Here is a 20,577-nt window from a genome sequence, read left to right as displayed (position 1 = left end):
TCGTGGGCACTCCATGAAATTGCTGAGTGGTTGGGTTAGAACAGATAAAAGGAAGTACTTCTTCACCCAAAGAGTGATTAACACATGGAATTCACTGCCACAGGAGGTGCCGGCGACTATACGCATGGACAGCTTCAAGAGGGAACTGGATAAACATATGGAGCAGAGGTCCATCAGTGGCTATTAGCCACAAGGTATAGATAGGAACTCACAGGCTGGGGCAGGTGATGCACTGTACTCTTGGTGCTTGGGGGGGGGCAACAGTGGGAGGACCTCTAGTGTCCTGGCCCCACTGATGGACCTCCTGATGGCACCTGGTATTTTTGGTCACCGTGTGAGAGAGTGTTGGACTAGATGGGCCATTGGCCTGATCCAACATTGGCTTCTCTTATGTTCTTATGTTTTTATGTTCTTTAATTATGTGCAAAGAAATCCTTTCTTTTGTCTTGAACTAGTGGCTTCCTTCCTTCCTTCCTTCCTTCCTTCCTTCCTTCCTTCCTTCCTTCCTTCCTTCCTTCCTGTTTCATTTACAGCTCACTTTTCTCACTGAGGCTGATTGCAAAATATAGAAAAGGCAATATAGAAAAAACAGTACAAGACATCCAGTAATAGTGCAGTAGGACTAGAATTACAGAAACTAGAGAACAATGTTAACAGAAAGCTGTCTAAGGCATGATGTACCATAAACAATGCAGACAGTGGATTATTAAGGTACAAGACCATGTCATAAAAGCAAGATGATACGCACAATAAACATTACAATAGACTACAGTCCTATTCCCTTATAAAAGTGCCCTCCTGGAGTGTTCCATTATACTACAATTCCAAACCACTTATAAATGCGCCCCTGAACATTTCAGTTTTACTTATCCAGTGGAGTAGTAGAAGTGTAGGAGCTTTCCTGACCTGCTCAAGCAGGCCATTCCATCAGGTGAGAGCCACAACAGAGAATGTAGGTATAACTGGCAGTTGCCCATCTTACCTTTTTGGAGAGTGCCCCTCTCAAAAGGTTTTGTTCAGATGAGTGAAGCTATTCTGGCAGAGCATAGACATAGTTCTCAGCTCTGATCTTACAGGAGTGGGAGAAAAATGCCCACTGTCACTTTTTGCACACAAGGCATAATTTATTAATGTCTTTTTACAAGTCAAAATGCTTTAGCTTTTTGTTCCTTTTTAAAAATTGGGTTACTAGAACTGTCCAGAGTATTCCAGATGTAGCCACATGTAGATTTATATTCTGGCTGTTTTATTTTAAATGCCTTTATAATCATTTCTAGCATAGAATTGGCCCTTATCATTGCTGATGCACTCTATGTTAATGTTTTATCTAGTATACATCATAACCCACAGATCTTACTCACCAGTTCTAATTCCCATTGTTGCATGTAAGAACATAAGAAGGGCTCCCTGCTGGACCAAAGGGCCAGCACCGTTTCTCACAGTGACCAGCCATGTGGCACAGGAGCACAGACAAAACGCTTACCTCACTGCTGCCTCCCAGCACGCGACTGGCACCATTCAGCCATGATAGCTAAGGTACGAACTGTCAGTCCACCCTGTGACAGCAACTTGCATGCTTTAAGTGCATGTTATGTGTAGAAATAGTTTTCTTCATCCTGAATCTAATTTCTAGCAGTTATTGTGTGAGATGGGGAGTATGTATGTGAGGTTGGGATTTTTCTGTTCTAATAATTTGGCGTCACCTGCAAATTTGGTCTCCTCAACTCCCACTCAAGATCGTTGATGCCTAAATTACATTGCACTGGTCTAAGTGCTGATCCTTGGAGGATCCCATCACTGTCCGCTTTCCTCTGTAGGAACTATCTGCTTACAGCTACTGTTTGCCTCCTATTTTTATATAAACAGGTACTTGGAAATCCTTGAGGGCTTGTCCACTTATCCCATGACTTCCAAATTCAAGTCAGTTCCAAAAATCCATTTAAATATATAGTCCTCAAATAGAGGACGTATCAAATATTAAACTGATAAGAACAGATGACTTTATATAGGTAATGCTTACACTTCTTAGCTAAAAGGCAACTTCTAAATTCATTGGCGCCATTGAAGTGAGGCTGAAATGGACATTACAGTGGCTAGAAGACCTGTGATTTTCTCACTTCCTCTTGGATACCTTCTTTAAAAAAATCAACCTTACATTATCCATTTTCCATTCCTTTATTAACGACACCTAACTTGAATGTTTTTGTTACAGGGTTGGCAGTCACACTTTTTAGTTTCATAAGAAATCTGGACTCTTTTGATTTGTTATTTAATTTTGTTAGTCCAAGAACCATCTCTTGTTACAATTTGAAATTCCAAGATGTGGGGTTTGCATGTATTAAATAAGCTCAGGGTTGGAGTTTATGCTGCCGATAACAATGGTGCCAGCATAATATAGTCCATGCCAATAGGCTATAGGTACAGGATAGTATATGAAATAATAGGACAGCCAGCCTCTATCTCATCTGAACCAGACTCTCTGGCCCTGTTGGACAGGCATTTGTAATGACCACTGTGACATCCTTAAGATACTGTAGTACTCCTTACACCATTCAGCTGATTTTGTAGGCCACATATATGGTTTATATCCTTCTCCCATTTTAAAAAAATATTTTGGTTGGTTGGTACAGTGGAAGCTGTGATATAGTGTGGTGTGAAATCTGCCAGTCTAGAATGATAAGAAAGCTGTGACTACTGTTAAGATCATTTGCTCGTTTTTCTTTGTATTTTGCCTCATCCCATATTTCTTTTATGTGAGATTATAATAAAAGCAGCATAGGAGTTATTTGTAGGTCTTTCAGCATCCCATATCAAGGATATCGTGTTGAGGGGTTGCTTCAAAAGAAGACCTGTGAAGAGCAGTAAAAGTTGTGTTCACTGTATCATCTTGAACACCTAACTGGTGAAAAGTCAATTCAGAATTACTAAAAATTGTTGGAAGTGGAGGACTGTGGTTGTCTCCTGTCTCAGGCTTCAGAGACGGCACCATAGATTTAGAAACAGATAGAGAGGTCAGGACATACACAGAGGATACTTTCCTTCCTGCTATCTGATACTATCCCTTTGAAATAGAATGCTATTCTTAGGGAAGATTTCCTCCCTTCCAGCTTGACGCCTTCTCTCTCACACACATAAAGAAGGAGCACACACTTTCCATCTTTGCCACCATGGATGCAGGACAGGCATTTTCTATCTGTGTTTGTTTATCTTGAATGCACTTTTCTCAAAATCTACTTCTTTAGCAAATACTTACCCGTAGTATGCCTTTCTTATAGCTTTCCCTCATGCTCCCTTCCCCAGATTCAGTTTACATATTAGTTGACAGGGATCCTTGCTAAAGTCATCCTATTTGTATGAAATGGCTCTCACGTGAGTTTTAATAATCTTAGCCACATTAGTAGAATCATCCCAAAATTAAAGATTCTGTTGATCTGGTTAAAATAGCATTTGCCCACTGAAAGTCACTTGACATACCCATACGCGCGTGCATGCACACACACAGATTCCCACTTGTTTGAGGATGTTTTGGGATTGGGGAACTTGGGTTTCACTCTTTTCATCTGTGTTCCCAGCAGCATGAGATCCACTCCTATGTGGTGTCAACCCATAACCCAGGGAGCACATCTGAGTAACACAAACAAATGGATCTTTCTTGTGCATTTGGTACTGTGCTGGCAGTGAAGCTGCTGACTGAGTAGGAAATCATCTGCTTGCACATGGTCATGTATTAACACAGCTTCCCCTTTAGGATCATATTACGGTATGTGGAAGCTGCACATAAGCTGGTGGGAGGAGACCTTTCTTATCTGTGTGCCCATCCCTGCCTGATCCATCTAATGTAGTGCCTTCTGTGTGATCCGAAGAAGTCTAAGCATATTGTTAGTACCAGATAACTATTACACAGTAATACTAGTAACCATGCTTTTTTACTTAAATCAGGCTCTTTAGATCCCCCCCTTTTTTAAAATCCGGTACTTTTTACTGACCATAATACCCTGTTGTAATACACACAAACAACTAATGGGCATTTTATTCTGTCTAGCAATGTGTGTAATGTGTTGTATTAAAATAAAATACCTTCAAAATATCCACAGCTTTACTCTCTGATTTCTTGATCATAAAAAGTAGTTTAATTTTGTCTCAGGATTGTTAAATTTGAACTTTATTTAGATGATAGAGAAGTAGATTGAAGTTTTCTCTCCAGTAAACATGGTATTCTAATAGAGAGAAACTCTGTGCAGCATTCATTTTTATTTTTCCTATGAGAATATACAGATATTAGTTCTTTAAAAGCAATATGCATTTTCCTTTCACAGCTATTTTAACAGCTATTTAGGCAGGTATTTCACAGCAGCAGCATCTCATTGTTTTTTTGTAATAGCTATTGTAGAATATCAAATATTTTCCAGCCAAGATGAGCCTTTTCACATGGTCCATTTGCATTCCAATGAGGTTCCATTTGAACTGGATTGCTTTCTTTCATGATCTTCTTGCAGAAGTACATAATGAAAAATCTTAATGCCTTTAAACCTTTGTTAGACATGATTCTTGGAAACATCTTTACTTTTGCTATGGTAAAAAGACCATAAGTATATTGACAAATCCCATATATACACATTACGAGAGAACTTTAGCTGTCTTTTTGGATATGCTCCACTGTGTGAGACAGGATGCTAGACAGGATGGACCATTAGTTTGATCCAGCAGGGCTCTTCTTATGTTCTTATGCTCACTACTAAGAGTGGATTACATCAGGCTTAGGCTAAGGTCACCATGGCATGGGGGACAGTTACTAGGTCTTAGTTCTCCTGTATAAGGCCTTCAGATCAGTCAACCATCCCAACAGTATACAACTGAAGAGAAAATCGCTCGTACTAACTGTAGCATGTACAGAAAAGTCATGAAAACAAGTCAAGTAGGATGCGTGAACTGTGTCCACCTTCAAGACTAACAAAATTTGTGGTAGGGTATGTGCTTTCATGAAGGGAGCAGTGACTCACAAAGGTGCTACTGGACTCTTAGCCTTTTCTGCTGCTGCAGACAGAAAAACATGGCTACCTATCTTGATCTATCTCCAGGCATTGTGTTATAGATTTGTTTTAAAGTTAAGAAAACATGGCATTCAATAAAAGAGCAGTTTATAGTAGGTCTAAAGCAGATTTTCCCTGTCTCCAGTTGATAAAAATTGAGAAGGCTCATATTTGCAGTTGTAGCATCCTAGAAGTTAGTTCACTTCTCAAAGCCATCTCCATGCTTTAGTAGGAAAAGCCTTACTATAGGGCATTTAGAAAATATTCACCTGATCTGACCATGGGAAATGAGTCAATAAACACCCGTCAATTCATCATAGAAGCTATACAAGGGAACATTTGGGTGGGCAATCAGAATAGGGTGAAATAAATGATTTCTTGCACTAGAACTTGACAGAACTTTTGCTTGGTTGTAGACAGGAGTCTCCACAGCATTCTTTCTGACAAAGACAGAAAAATAGTGTGAAAGGCTTCTATCTTTTTGTGGCACTCAGAGGCACACACATACCAGCAGGCAGGGAAGAATGGAAACAGTTTATGTTAAGTTGCCAAAACCTTAAAACCCAGCTCAATGTGGCTTGGATTCATAACAATCATAGTATGAGTGGTACTGCTATAAGATGAGGGAGGCCAAGAAAGGAATCCATCAGGCGGTCTGTAATGGGCAGATTATTCCCTGAAGTCTTGGTTTTATTTCTTCTAAAAGTGGTTTCCCATACATGGTTAGGAGACAATGTAAATTAAAATATATATGCTAAATTAATATGGTTACTGTTTGAAACTGCAGTACAAAATGCCTATCCTCTCTCCAGTTATTCTACCACTTATACTTTTTGATTGATCAGTTATGCTTCTACCCTTCCTCCAGAGAACTCAGTGGAGCATATTTGAGTCATAATATGGTTACTGTCCTAGGATCTGCAGAGTGGAAAAGTAAACATTATTCAGTGGAAAACTTCCATAGGCCAATTTTGATGACAAAAATGTTTTGTACAGTTGGGCATGTAATAAATGTTCAGCGAATCTTTACTGGTGAGGAAATGCAACCATTGTATTTAATTAAAGGAAATTCTGTGTTTGACATTTGTTCACACAGATGACATACAGGCCTTATGTAAGCCACCCTGAGCGCGCTCGCGGGGAGGGCGGGGTATAAATGTCATAAAATAAAAATAAATAAAATAAATAAAAGATAGTATAGTTTAAGCACAATATTTGAGACAAGCATGTTGATTTAATGCCATTTGGTGCAGTAGCTGGTTTATGGATTGGGGCATTATCCATATTTATTTTGTAGGTATCCATATTTATTTTGTAGGTTTGGGGTTTAGAAGCTTAAGAGCATGGTATGAGATCCAGAACTGTGCAAAGCATCAGACTGACTTTGAAAGCTTCACTCTTAGAATACCCTTCTTCCCTTTCCAAGCTGCTTTTCAAAATTCCTTGATATTTGTTCCATCACATTCTGCCAGATTAGATGAGAAAATACTCCTAGTTGCCCTGGTGGTATAAACAGTGTTCAAACAATAAGGGCACATGGTACCTAGAATAAGGAATTCGCCTACATCAAAGCCAAGTATAAGTCCTTGGTGGAAACACTATAAAACTTCCTTGCTTGAGGAATGAGGTTAAATAGTTGTGGCATAGTTATAAGCAGGGTTCATGAAAAACTCATTAAAGTGCTTGTTAGGAATGGGCAGGAGAGCTCCAGCTTCTTCTTTCCTCCTCCCCTCTGTCTATCCATAGCTGTGATCCAATGATCCTTTGGCCTTTTATCAGCAGCAGCTGTGATAGAAGGAGGGGGGGGGGGGGGGATACCTGCCACCTTTGACATCAGGTGGACCAGATCCTTGTAAGTCACTATATCAACAGGACTGTTTTTCATGGTTTAGAATACATAATCTAAAATACAGCATTATTTGTGTTCTTCCTATCAAATTAAACCAAATTGATGGGGAAAGAATTAGCTAGCCATTTAACATAAAAGGTGACAGTAATAATGTTTCAAAAATTCCATAATGTGAAACTGAATGAACAGTTACAGCAATATGTGAAAATAATAAAGTCAGCAAACAACAAAGAGGAAAAAAATTAACAGAAGTAAAAGGAATACTGATTCCTGTACAGTTTTGCATTGGTTAAAAAAAACTTTTGACAATATATGTGATCTAAGTAAAACCTTGATAAACCGAGGGTGCAGACGGAGATCCCAAAATGCCATACAGTATAAGAGCTTGTTTTCCAATAAATAATACTCTGGGCAAGATCTATGCTGTTGAGCAAATCTCCTTGAAATCAGTTTTAGGTAATGCATATGCACATGCAAATTGAAGAACATGGGTTTCAGATTTACATTCTGAAAATAAAATTTATGTCCCCTGAAAGGCAAAGGAGGCTATTGTTTCATGCTTTCTGATCTTCACTTGAGTATTTCCCTTTGGTTTGGACATGGTGTATACAAGCACACATATTTTGGAAGAACAGTTTTATGCTCTGCTGCATTTGTTTTCTTTACGGCCTTTATCTGTTACATCTGTAAAACTTATTTAACCAATGACAAATCTCTCTTTTGGGCTCTAAGACAATAACCACCATCAAGCTGTTTCAAGGAGATTTGTTGGGTATGTCTGTTCATTAAATTGCAAGGAGCTCAGCTGAGTCCACTGTCTGGAACTGACATGGAGAGCAGATAGGCACTAGTTAAGAGGCATCTATATCCTGCCAGTTGCTTGTTGTTTTATTTCTGAAGCAGTCTCCTCAAGCCTTCCTTTTGATTCTGTTTGGTTCAGTGAGTGTGAGTCTATATCAAAAGGATGGTCTGGCTGGCTGTGGCATGGTGCAGGCAGGAGTCTCAGAATTGGCCACTGTGGTTTCAGGATAATCATGGGAGCTGTAGGGCCAAGCATGAAGGGACTCAGAACATCCTGGGCTGCATAATTGCCAGAACGCGTGTGCGCACACACACACACACACACTTTTTGTGTATTGGAATCACAACACATCGGAAAACAGAAGAAGGCATTTGAAATTTGGGCACCCAGTTCAGGATGGTAATGGGCATTTTAGTGTCAAAAATAAAAAGACTCATCCTGGCCTAGAATATCTGCAGAAGCCACCTTATGGTATTTTCTATTGAAGCTAGGGTTGTCTCTGGCAAGTGTAATTTATCCAGAAATAAAGCAAGGACCCTCAAATTTGGCCACCGGCTTCAGATGGTCATGGGAGTTACAAGCCAAACTTTCAGGATATCAAAACATTCTGGACTGGGGTTATCTGTAAAAGATACCTCCTTTTACTTGCAGTGTTCGCTAAGTTTGTTTATATGTGGCAGGAATAATTCATCAGAAAATGAAGCTAGAGGTTTCAAAATTGGCAGCCAGTTTCAAGATCATCAAGAGTCTGCAGTGCCAAAAATGCAGGGAATCTCATCATAGATTATCTCACAGATATCCCTCTGGTGTTTGCAATTGATGCAACACTTTACTCATAAGCCCACAAGAGCAGACAGCATAGATAGGAAGCATGGAAAATACCCCTCTCTTACAGAACAGGGGCTTTAACATCTTCCTTGACTTATCATAGCCTGTGTAGTATAGTAATTAGAATATCAGACTAGGATCAAGGAGATCAAGGTTTGAATACCTGCTCTGTCAGGAAAGGATGTTGGCTGACTTTGGGCCAGTCACTCCCGCTCAGACAAACCTACCTCACAGGGCTGTAAGGATGAAATGTAGAACAGAAGAATGATAGAAGCCACTTTGGGTACTGTTGGGGAGAAAGGGGAGTATGATATCTATTATAAATCTAATTTTGCCTACAGCTTGCCAATGAAAGCTCTTGCTTCATCTAGTAATGCTGCAGTTCTTTTGGCAGGAGGCAAAATTGTTCATTTACAACTCAAACTAAATAGTATGACCAAAGGAGCTAGGGGGTTGGTGAGTGCAGTGAGCAGGGGCAGAACCACTGGTTAGCAATATAAGACATCATAGTGAATGCAACAGCATTCTGCTGGAGTTCAGGTAACCCCCCCCCCCTTTTAACATTTCAGATTTGTAAAACTTTAGTTTTTTGTAAATTCTCAAAGTATGCACAGTGAAGTCCTGGTTGACAGAAAAAACTGAAAGGAATTGAAACTGTCCTGTACTGATTTAATTTTGGCTATTTGAAGTCTGGTCCAATAAAGGTTCTTATAATGCTTTCCCAAAAAGGTTACCTGGTGGGTTTTGCAAAAAAAAGAAAAGAAAAGAATGTACCACAAGATAATCTTGAGAGCAATCTTGAGAACAAATTACATCAAAAGTTAGAAAATTCTATAGCTGTCCATCCTTTCAATGTCACATCGATATCCTGAGCTCAATCCAAAGATACGTGTGTACAAAGGACACAGGTCCCGATCACACACAGAATTAGCTGCGTGATAGACACAACTGCCGGGCGCATTTTAAGGGTGCGATCACATGGGAACATCTGGCAAGTGTCCCGCACCTGTTGGCAACCCGTTGCGCACTGCCGAAGAAGCAGAGTTAAAAAATACCAGGGAACGTGCAGTATCAGTCGGGTTTGCGACGGGCCGCAGACGGACTTCCCCGTGTGATCACTCCAGCGCGCTCCCATTGCATCAATGATCCCTCATTGAAGTGCACCGGAAACACTGCATGATAGGCACGACTGCCGGGCGGATTTGAAGGGTGCGATCACATGGGAACATCTGGCAAGCGTCCCACACCTGTTGGCAACCCGTTGCGCACTGCCGAAGAAGCGGAGTTAAAAAATACCAGGGAAAGTGCAGTATCAGACAGGTTTGCGACGGGCCGCAGAATGACTTCCCCATGTGATCGCTGCAGCGCACTCCCATTGCATCAATGATCCCTCGTTGAAGTACACCGGAAACACGAGGCGAAGGAAAAAAACCAATTCACCCGCCATTGCGTCTGATCACGCAGTGGCGGGTCAAATTACTACGGAGCAAATAGCTTTGCTTCCCCCCCGTGTTATCTGGCACGTGTGACCGCACTCACAGTGCAACTAGTGTGCATTCACGCCTTTATCTGATTAGCCTATGCTTTTGCCTCCTCTATGAAGATCATGATAGCTAATCTAGGAAGACAAACACTATATTGCCACAATATGGTATGGGTTGTAGTGGTGTGGTGTAGGGGTTAAAATATAGGACTAGGATCTGGGAGACCTAGGTTCATTTCCACGCTTTACTATGGAAGCTTGCCAGGTAAGTTGGGGCCAGACACACACTCTCAGCTTAACCAAACTTACAGGGTTGTTGTAAGGATAAAATGTAGAAGGGGAGAATGTTGTCAGCCACTGGGGGAGGGGAAAGTGGGGTATAGTCTAAGTAAATTAATAAATAATACATGCTATACCATTTGCAAGATTTTCCTTGATTATCCATATGTGGAGCCCATTGTGGGTTTCCAGGCCTGGAAGGTGGAGTAGCAGATCTGTCCATGTTGTACACATGTAATAGAATTCTAAGGAATACTTGTGGACCTGGTATTCTGTGTAAGCATCATCCCTAGAACATATGGAAGACAATTGATCAGAGGTATGCTATAAGAAAGTAGACTGAGTTGAAATCCTATAATTGTAGAATTATGTCTTCCTTTTTACTAATGATCATATATGGTTTCACTTAAAGGTATAACTATGATCAAAAACTGGCCAGTCAGATGTTTCCAAAAAGCCAGAAGCAGGGTGTAACAGCAATAGCCCTTTAGTATTCAGAGGCATATTCTTTCTGAAGCTATTCCATATAGCTATCATGGCTAGTATGAATTGATAATCTACAATCATCTAGTGCTTTATCATAATATATTCTAGCAGCAGATGCTGTAAGCTAAATATATATTATATAAAGAAGTACTTTCTTTTTTCTGCCCTGGAATCTACTGTCGATAAATTTCATTAAGTGACTGGAAATTCTAAAATGATGAAAGAAGGATTTTTGTCATGCTAGTTTCTTAACATCATGCACAGTTTTATAAACCTCTATTATGCTTCCCCGTAATAATCATTTTTTTCCTAAACTGAACAGCTCCAGATACTTTCACCCAGGAAAGGTACGTCATCCCCTTGATCATTTTGGTTATCTTTTCTAGTGCTATGGTATCTTTTTTGAGATGGAGCAGTCACAGCTGTACACAGAATTCTAGACATGGCTACATCATACCATACTGTCAACTTGTTTCCCCTGTTTTCTAATAATCCTAGCACATAATTGGTCTTTTTTTAACCTCTCAATCAGAATTTTCACTGAGGGACAAAAGCACCTCCTCCTGCAACTGCAGTCCTAAACTGAATTGGGTGCCTGCAGTGACTAGCAGTTTAGTTCCCTGTAGCTGCCATGTTTATCGTTGATCTTCTGTGCAGTCCCACATGGGGACTATGCAAACGCAGGCCTGCCTGTCGGTAGGTACCTCCAGTTCTGAGCTTCCATGGGGCACTGTGTGCTGGAGCCAGAAACGTGTCTCTGCCCCCAGCCTTATGGTCTTGCACAGCAGCACCTCTTACTCTCAGTTCTTCTTTTGCTGCTGACTCTGTAGGTTGTGTCGATCAAGTCTCCTGTTCTTCACAGTGAGGAATTCTTCTGTTGTCATTTGTGTCAAGGGCGTTGGTCCTGCAATGGCACAGAAGGCATTATTTAAGAAATGCAACTGTTGTGGTGTGAAAATGACGTAGATGGATAACCACGAACTGTGTCTCTTCTGCCTGGGGGAAGGCCATTCCATGTCCACATGTAAGGCCTGTTTAAAGTTTACCCCAAAGGCTGATGGGTAGAGATCCCTAAAGCTAAAAGTGGCGCTGTGGGAAAAGGAGCTTGATGCCCCCCAGTTCCAGATCTCAGAAAACTCAGTCGGGTTCACGCTCCATGTCTATGCAGCATGCCTCTTCTGAGCCCTTTGCCAAGAAGGCTAAAAATGGGAAGAGGAAATCAAAAGACGGCTCCCAGAAGAATCCTAATGTTCCCACCCCAGATCCAGGGCCATCCTTGGAACAAGAGCCCAGAACACCTCTGAATCTGAGCTCTCTGCCTGCCTTGCTTTCGGAAGGGGAGGTTGAGCATAAGCTGCCATCGGGACAGTTTCTTGCCGCCACCAAGACGGGACAGATGACCCCCCTAGCATCACCCGCCTCTACCAGCTAGATGGCCCTCGAACCCAAACCCTATGTCTCCTTGGTACCTAGAGGAGTGGGAGCTGGGTTCACACAGACATTTGGAGCCAACTGAGTACCTGTATGGACACCATTCTTACCACTACCCACCATCGGTTTGCCCCCCTCTCCTGGATTCGAAGGAGAGGTGGATAGAGCTGTTGAATCCGAGGGCTCTGACTCGGATCCAGGCTCTGATGAACACATGGGTAATTTCTCATTTGCATTACCAACCGAAGATTTTAAAATGTATGGTGAACAAATGACCAGAATGGTACAGTCCCTAGAAATAGAGATCTCCCTGACAGAACATAAGCCTGAAGATAAAATTCTCAGGTGCTTGTATTCAGACTTTCTGCATCTGATTGCATTCCCAATTCTAGAGAGTCTGGAAGACATTATGTTACAAGTTTGGCAGCGCCCAGCATCAGCCCAACCAAGCACCAAGTGTGTCAAACAGTTGTACAAGGTAAAAAAAAAACACAACCTTTTAACTATCTCTCTATGCATCCCCCTCCATCTTCCCTCGTTGTAGAGGAAATGCAGCTCAAGGGACGACAATCATACCATGCTGCCCTGACGGACAAGGAGGGTTGCAAGAAGAAGAAGAAGAAGATATTGGATTTATACCCCACCCTTCATTGCCTGAAGGAGTCTCAGAGTGGCTTACAATCCCCTTCCCTTCCCCACAACAGACACCCTGTGAGGTAGATGGGGCTGAGAGAGCTCTCTTGAGAATTGCCCTTGGGCGAACAGCTTCGAAAGAACTTATGACTGACCCAAGGTCACACCAGCAGCTACATGTGGAGGAGTGGGGAATCAAACCCAGGAGGCATTCAGCAGATGCGGCAGCACATGCCAGGAGGACAGTGATCACATTTTTCCGACATGCTTGGCTATGATTTACAACATTGCCAAATAAGACTAAACAGAAGGTGGAGGACTTACCTTTTGATGACTCCACACTCTTCTCTGTGAAGACTGATGAGACTTTGACTATGATTAAAAGAAACAGCGAAGTCGTTAGGGGGTACCCACCCAAACTCTTTTTCATATAGACAGCGTCCCTATGGTTGCCATCAGTGGCACCCTTACCAGAGGGAGTATAGATCTGAATCCTTGTCTGGTTCACAGTATCCTCCCTATGAACAGCAGGCCCCCCAACAGGGATACCAGAGGTATAAGGGTCCTGGAGCTCTACACAGACGGTGTCGACAAGGGAACCAACCCAGTCACAAAAAGTTCTTTGACTAGAAAATGCTACATTTTGTGGTAGATTAGCTACTTTTCAGGAGGCCTGGGTCAACGAGCTTAAGGTGAAATGTTTTCAACCAGTACGTATAGTTTTACAGATTTTGGGATATATAGCCTCTACCGTGGTGGTTTTAACCCATGCACATCTACGTATGAGGCCCTTACAACCAATGTTCCCTCTAAGCCGTGGAGTCTTGTGAGCAAAAATTCCACTTTGTGAGCAACTGGCATCAAAGTTGTGAGCGAGCGACTTGGCTACTGCATAATTTAGGTTACTCTGGAGCCCTCCTTCATGAGCTAAGACAAAAATGTGTGAGCCGGGGGCTAAAAAACTGTGAGCTAACTCACACTGACTCAGCTTAGAGGGAACACTGCTTACAACTATGTTTCTTGATCCTTTATAGGGCAGAGCACCATTTGTTACACCAGAGTTTTTCTATACACAGATTGGTGATTAGAGACCTTTCCTGGTGGACATTCCTGGAATACTTAACTGTTGGGGTCCCCTTTGGGGGACCCCAAACCAAGATCATACTTACCACAGATGCTTCACTTCTGGGATGGGGAGCATATTGTTGGGTGTACCTGGTCCTCTGTTGGGGGTACCTGGTCACCTACAGAAAGAAAATGCCACATTAATTTCTTTGAACTTTGAGAGGTGCGAAATTCCCTTATCTGTTTCTCAGATATGTTACACAACTGCTCTGTTCTCCTTCGGATGGACTGTGGTGATGTTCTATGTGAACGAGTGTAGCATGGGTGCCAGGGACCTCTGTATGGATGCATCAGCAGTCTGGCACCTGGGTTTGGGAGGGACTCAACTCATCTATACAGACTATCCACATTTCTGAGGTGCTGAATGTGCAAGCGGACATGTTGAGCAGAATGCGGAGCTCCTCACATGAATGGTCCATCAATCCATAGTACCTAGCACCAGTGTTCCCTCTAAGCTGAGTTAGTGTGAGCTAGCTCACAGTTCTTCAGCATCCGGCTCACAAATTTTTGTCTTAGCTCAGGAAGGATGGCTCCACAGCAAACTAATTTATGCAGTAGCCAAATTGCTCGCTCACAACTTTAATGCCAGTAGCTTACAAAGTAGAATTTTTGCTCACAAGACTCCACAGCTTAGAGGAAGCATTGCTTAGCACCCATCTTTGCAATTTGGGGGAACCCCGGATATAGACCTCTTTGCCACTCAGTACAATACTAAAGCAGGGCAGTTTTGCTCTTGTGCGAGCCAGGGCAAAGCGTCCCTCGGCAATGCCTTTCAGCTCCCTTGAGTGGGGGGCAGTGTTCCCTTTAAGCGTAGTATGAGCTAACTCACAGTTTTTTAGCCTTTGGCTCACACATTTTTGTCTTAGCTCAGGAAGGATGGCTCCAGAGCAAACTAAGTTATGCAGTATCCAAATTGCTTGATCACAACTTTAATGCCAGTAGCTCACAAAGTAGAATTTTTGCTCACAAGACTTCACAGCTTAGAGGAAGCATTGGTGTGTGGGGGGGTCTGTTTTACGTTCCCCCCCAATTCCCCTATTAATCAAGGTAGTGGAGAAGGCTTTTCTCCCTTCTGGTCGCATCAGATTTGGTTTCAGTCCCTTATTATCCTCGCCCAGGGACATTTCATCTCCCACCCCAAGTACAGGGATCTCACCAGCATGGGAAAAGTAGTTCACCACAATTTTGACCAGGTCCAACTTAACACGTGGAGAATTGGGAAAGGGACCTAATTTTCTCACAGGAGATCAATGAAGTTCTGTTGAATGCCCACCAGCCCTTGACTAGAACATCTTACAGGCACAAATGAAAGTGGTTTGCTTTGTGGTGCAGGGAATGGGACATTCCCCCACATACAGTATCTCTGCAAGCTATTTTTGAGTATGTAGTTTGGATAAAGGTTTGGTTTTTTTCCTCTTTGAAAGCACACATGGCTGCAGTCTCTTATTTTCATGCTGGGGTAGATGTCAGTTCTGTTTCCTCACACTTTTAAACAAAACGTTTTCTCAAAGATTTGGCTAATTTGTGTCCCTCAAGGGACCCTATCGTTTCCCAATGCTCGTTAACCCTAGTGTTAGCTCAGTTAATGAAGAAACTCTTTGAACCTCTAGCTACATGTCCCAGATTGCTATTGTCCATGAAAGTATGCTTTCTAACAGCGATCACCTCAGCTATACTGGTGATTGAGCTGGCTGCATTACGGGTCAAGCAACCTTTTATCAAAAAATTTCCCTTCACCCCGACCTGGGTTTTTGTCCCAAAGTGGTTTTGAGGTTTGTCTCAAGAGATCATTCTGCCAGTATTTTCCCCACCCTCTACTTCTGAAGCAGAAAGAGGATTACACCCTCTCAGTGTTACCTAAAGCAAATGGCTAGGTATTGCAAGGAGGGCTCCCTGTTCATTTGTTTTTCAGGACCAGGTGCTACTTCTCAGACCTTCTCCAGGTGGCTGGTGGCGACAATTAAATTGTGCTATGAGCTGGCCAGGTGCCCCTCTCTTTTAGAGGTCCGTGCCCATTCCACAAGGACCATTGCCTTGTCTGCAGACTTTTAGAGTGGTGTTCCCTTGACAGAGATTTGTAGAGCAGGCACCTAGAAATACAAGCTAGAAAGGAAGCTGCACTGGAGAAAGCAGTTCTTCAGTCGCTATTTAAATAAGGTGAGCATGTCCCACCTCCTAGGGTTAGCTTGCAGAAGATCGACTATGAAAACAGGGTTGCTTACGTATAACTGTTTTTCATAGAGTGTCTTCTGTGTAGGCACATATACCCTCCTTCTTGCCCCACTACATGCTGACCAGTGGCATGGAGGGACTGAGGGTATGAGGTACTGCTGCATGGAAGCATGTGGCTGGAAGGGGGAGATGAGTTTATGGCTCCAGTGTACTGTGCCCCCTGGAGGCTCAGAGCTGTAAAACCTTCCAATAGGCAGGCCTGTGCGTGCACAATCCCCATGTGTGTCTGCAGAGAAGATACTCAATGAATGACAGTTACAGATAAGCAACCCTGTTTTTCTGAGGAGCACTGAATTGGGGAAACATGTCATCTTGTTTGACTCTGAGCTGTCCACTAAACCCAGTATTTTTTTACTAGACAGCTCAGATTCCATCATTGTGTTTGGGAGGTTAAATTTCCTCCAGTGTGCACAGTGTTAGAGCTCTTTATAATTAATCTCATTTGTTTATGTTTCTCCACTTTTCAGAAATTTTTTTAGCGATCTGCACAGTCTGCTTGTCATTTCACTATCCTGAGTGACTTGGTGTTGTCTGCAATTTGAGTATATCACTAATATCCCTGCTCCCAGACAATTTCGAAATAAATTAAACAGTATATATTCTTGTGGAACCCCACTGCTTACTTCCTTTCATTGTGAGAAATGTTCATTTATGCAAATCTTTTGTTTCCTGTTCTTTAAGCAGTTACCAGACTGTCAGGTCAGAGCTATTCTTGCTTCCTTTTTCTTTAGGCTCCAAGATAATTGATTTTTTAGAATGGCTGCATCTGATTTCTGACCAGATGATCAATAACTCTCTTTATTACAAAAAACAAATGCCTTTCCCTTGCTCTTTCTTTGCATGTTTGGACACCTTTTTACTCCCATCTTTAATTTTAAATATGTCAAAGTTCACAGATTAATCAAATCACAAATTGAAGCTATGGCGCTAGTGAGTAGTGCAAAAAAAAATTCCAAGCCAAACTTTGTATGTGTCAAGATTTACCCATATTTGGGGCAAGAGAAAAAATAGGACATAATTGTGCAACTACAAATAATGATTGAGAGAGTTACACTATAAACCTAAACAGAGTTATATCCTTCAATGGATTTAGAAGGATATAATTCTGTTCAGAATTGCATCATTAAATGAATAGAAGCCCTTCTTTCTGACTTTACGAAACCCTGTCTGTGGCCCTTTTGGTGTTCACTTATACTACTATTGATGTAGTTTAATATATGGGCTAGGTTTTCTTTTTCTTACAAAATGCTAAGATTCTTTGTTAGCCAAATTTAATGTCACAGTCAATAGATATATCCAGCATATACAGATTTATGCCCTGGAGTGTTACACTAAACTACCTGATGCAATTGGTAACACTTGTAGATGCAGCAAAAATTAGAGGTCAGTAAGGTTGTAAAAGCATGTTAATAAAACTGCTAACATCTACTAATATTAACCATGAGAGATACCCCATGGGAATTGTAAATCTACAACATTCATGCTAGGTGTTTGATAAGCAGCTGTACCATTAGTCTCTTTTTGAAAGATTTTGCCATTGTAAAATAGAGAGACTGCTGTTGTAATGAGTTAAACAGTTTATAGTTTTACAGGGTTGTTTCCATGTGCTTTTTGTTTCAGTAATAAGGTTTGAACATCCACTTTTGGGGATGAAATGTGCGTGAGACACACAATGTTGGTGGCTACTGTGTATGTGTGTGTTTTAAGCAACAGTATGTTGCTTTCAGGGGGAAAGCTTTGGAGCCTTGCTGTATAGATGGGAGGCAGGGAGCTGTGAGCTGCTTATAATAGTCTTTCTTTGCTGAATCCTTGGACTTGCCCTAAATTCTTCAGAGCAGAGCCAAAAAGAAGAAGAAGAATGTGAACAATAGGAGCCATGGAGCTTGACTTGGGACTAATGTGAGGAGGCTGTAAAAGCTGTCAAGAAATGTGATTGATTGGCTCTCATGCTGCAGTCCCCAGCGCAAAGCAATAATGTTCCTGCCTCTTTGGAGAGGGTTTTATGTGCCACTCGGGGTCATTGCTTATCAGATGGAGGGGCCAACACTTCAGATGAGGCTAAAGTGCAGTCAATAATTCAGATGAATTTGTGCATGTTTTCCCCAAGTGAAACAAGAAAAATAGTTTATGTTGCTAGTAATATTTGAACAGAAATGAGTGTGATAAAAGAGTTCCTAGTCATTGTAATTTGTCACTGGTTACAAAAGAATCGTTTTAAAGAAGACAGCATATTATTGTCTCAAGTAGTTAGTTAGTATGTTGTCGAAGGCTTTCACGGCCGGAGTTCATTAGTTGCTGTAGATTTTCCGGGTTGTGAGGCCGTGGTCTTGGCATTATAGAACCTGACGTTTCACCAGTAACTGTGACTGGCATCCTCAGAGGTATAACACAGAAAGATGGAGTACTCTCTGTGTCAAGTTAGTTAGTAGTTTATTAATACAGTCATTGACTAGATACATAAAAGAACTGAAAAGACATCAGCCAGTAAAGCATTAAAATTAATACAAACACTATCCAGAATATCAAAAGTTAAAATATTAAGAATAAAATATTGTTAAATAATTAAAATCTCTATTTAAGTACAGTAGTCACTATCTAACTACTAAAAGCTTGTTTCCGGATTTTGATGGCCCACATGGCAAATTTTGCCATGATTAAAATAGTTTCCTGCTTTTTGTCAGCCAGCAACTTATATAAGTAAAATCTTTCATTTCTCCCAGGAAACCGAGAACAAATCGGGGTTATGTAAATGTCTCTAATGCTTTGGTACATCTTACATTCGAACATAACATGTTCCCTCGTTTCTACCTTCCCCTCTCCACAGATACACAATCTTTCTATTCAGGTCAAAGATATCACATTTTACCATGTATACAGGTGAAGGAAAAAACCTGTGTTAGCTGCATAGATCACTGCAGGTCAAGGAAAGCGCAAGCCAGTGTATTCTTAATAAACTAAGTAATCAGAGCACAATGTACTGAAGAGAAAGTATATTGATTTTTTTAGCCAGTTCAATGTAGTGGTTGAATGCAGCAGACTCTAATCTGGAGAACCAGGCTTACCCACTCCTCCACATGAAGCCAGCTAGGTGACTTTGGGTCAGTCACAGTTCTCTTAGAATTCTCTCAGCCCCACTTACTTCACAGGGTGTCTGTTGGGGGGAGAAGAAGGGAAGGCAATTGTAAGCCGCTCCAAGACTCCTTCAGGTAGTGAAGAGTGGGGTATAAAACCAACTCTTCTTCTTCTTCCTCTTATATCAAACAGTTACAGTCAACTGGGTTGATTGGGTCATCCTCCAAGTTATCTAACACGATCACAGACAAAGTACCTTTCTCAATAACATACCAATTTCACCTGCTTGGGAAGCATGCAGTCTGTCCAGATACACACTGTTTTGTCTTGATCCAGATAACTGACCAGTTAACTTGTCTTAGCAAATTGACTAGTTACCAACCAAGGCTTGCTTTTTTTTTTACCTTCTGCTGTAGAACACCATTAGTTACAGTACATTTGGGCTTGTTTACTGGATATTTGTCTAAAGGATCATTATAGAAATACCTGGAGCTGCCTAAAGATTTATTGTTTTGCAAAGTAGAGATAAGGAAAGGAACGTTGTTACTGTTCATTTGCAGAATATCCTATTAGGCATTATTTTAATATTTGACAATTAGATCCTCTTTAAAGAGTTAGGGTTTGTTTTTTCTTACATAATAGATTTTTTTCTATTTTTATTTCTCATTTTGAATTTATTTCAAAAGAAACCAGTATTTTAGACAAAGAGTATTTCCCAAATGTGTGGGTTTGAAAGAGAGAATGCTGACAAAGAAAGTACATTTAAAAAAACACACTAGGTTCAGATCAAATTAGTATTTAGTGACAGGTGCCCTCTGATATTCATGGTTATGTATTTAATAACAAAAGGAAACAAACAAAGCTACATTCATTTTTATATAACTGATGTAATGTCTGCTAATATACACAGCTGTATTGAAGTAGAAGCCTTTACATTTCAGTTAGCGCCACACATGTTGTTCTTTCCTGCTGGATCAATCATGTCCATCTATAGCATTGTTTATGCAGTCTGCGGCCAATGGTGGATTGCACCACATGGAAGTATCTCATGAAATGCTGCAAATATGTGTGAATGGGCAGCTGTTTCATGAATTGCCATCTCATGAACTGCTGCAAATGCTTGTGAAATAGCAGCTATTTGCTGTTACAAAGTATAAACGTAATTCAGTACAATACAAATACGTGTGTGGAGTGGCCTTAATCTGTTATCCAGAGAAATGGGAGACCTCAAGAGGAGTCTTGGCAAAGAGAACATACATAATTTTCAGGGCTGGATCTAGTCAAATGGACTAAATTTTCCATTTGAGAAACTGAACTTTCCTGCCTC

General features: G+C 41.3%; 1 protein-coding gene and 1 long non-coding RNA gene across 3 annotated transcripts in view; one reads left to right on the top strand and one right to left on the bottom strand.

Annotated features, from left to right (window-relative positions):
• The window catches only part of ZNF608 (zinc finger protein 608), a 157,926-nt gene that overhangs the window by 108,368 nt on the left and 28,981 nt on the right, over positions 1 to 20,577 (top strand). The window lies entirely within an intron of this gene.
• LOC107113858 lies at positions 11,390 to 14,043 on the bottom strand. Its single transcript, XR_001482623.1, has 3 exons — positions 13,991 to 14,043; positions 13,146 to 13,193; positions 11,390 to 11,661 (listed from the first exon to the last, which is right to left on the bottom strand). It is a non-coding gene; the product is annotated as an uncharacterized LOC107113858 (long non-coding RNA).

Source organism: Gekko japonicus, unplaced genomic scaffold (assembly GCF_001447785.1).
Source record: "Gekko japonicus isolate JY-2015 unplaced genomic scaffold, Gekko_japonicus_V1.1 scaffold1932, whole genome shotgun sequence".
NCBI classification, from domain to species: domain Eukaryota; kingdom Metazoa; phylum Chordata; class Lepidosauria; order Squamata; family Gekkonidae; genus Gekko; species Gekko japonicus.
Note: the sequence above shows the minus strand (reverse complement) of the source record. Positions and strands in the feature narration are given on the sequence as shown.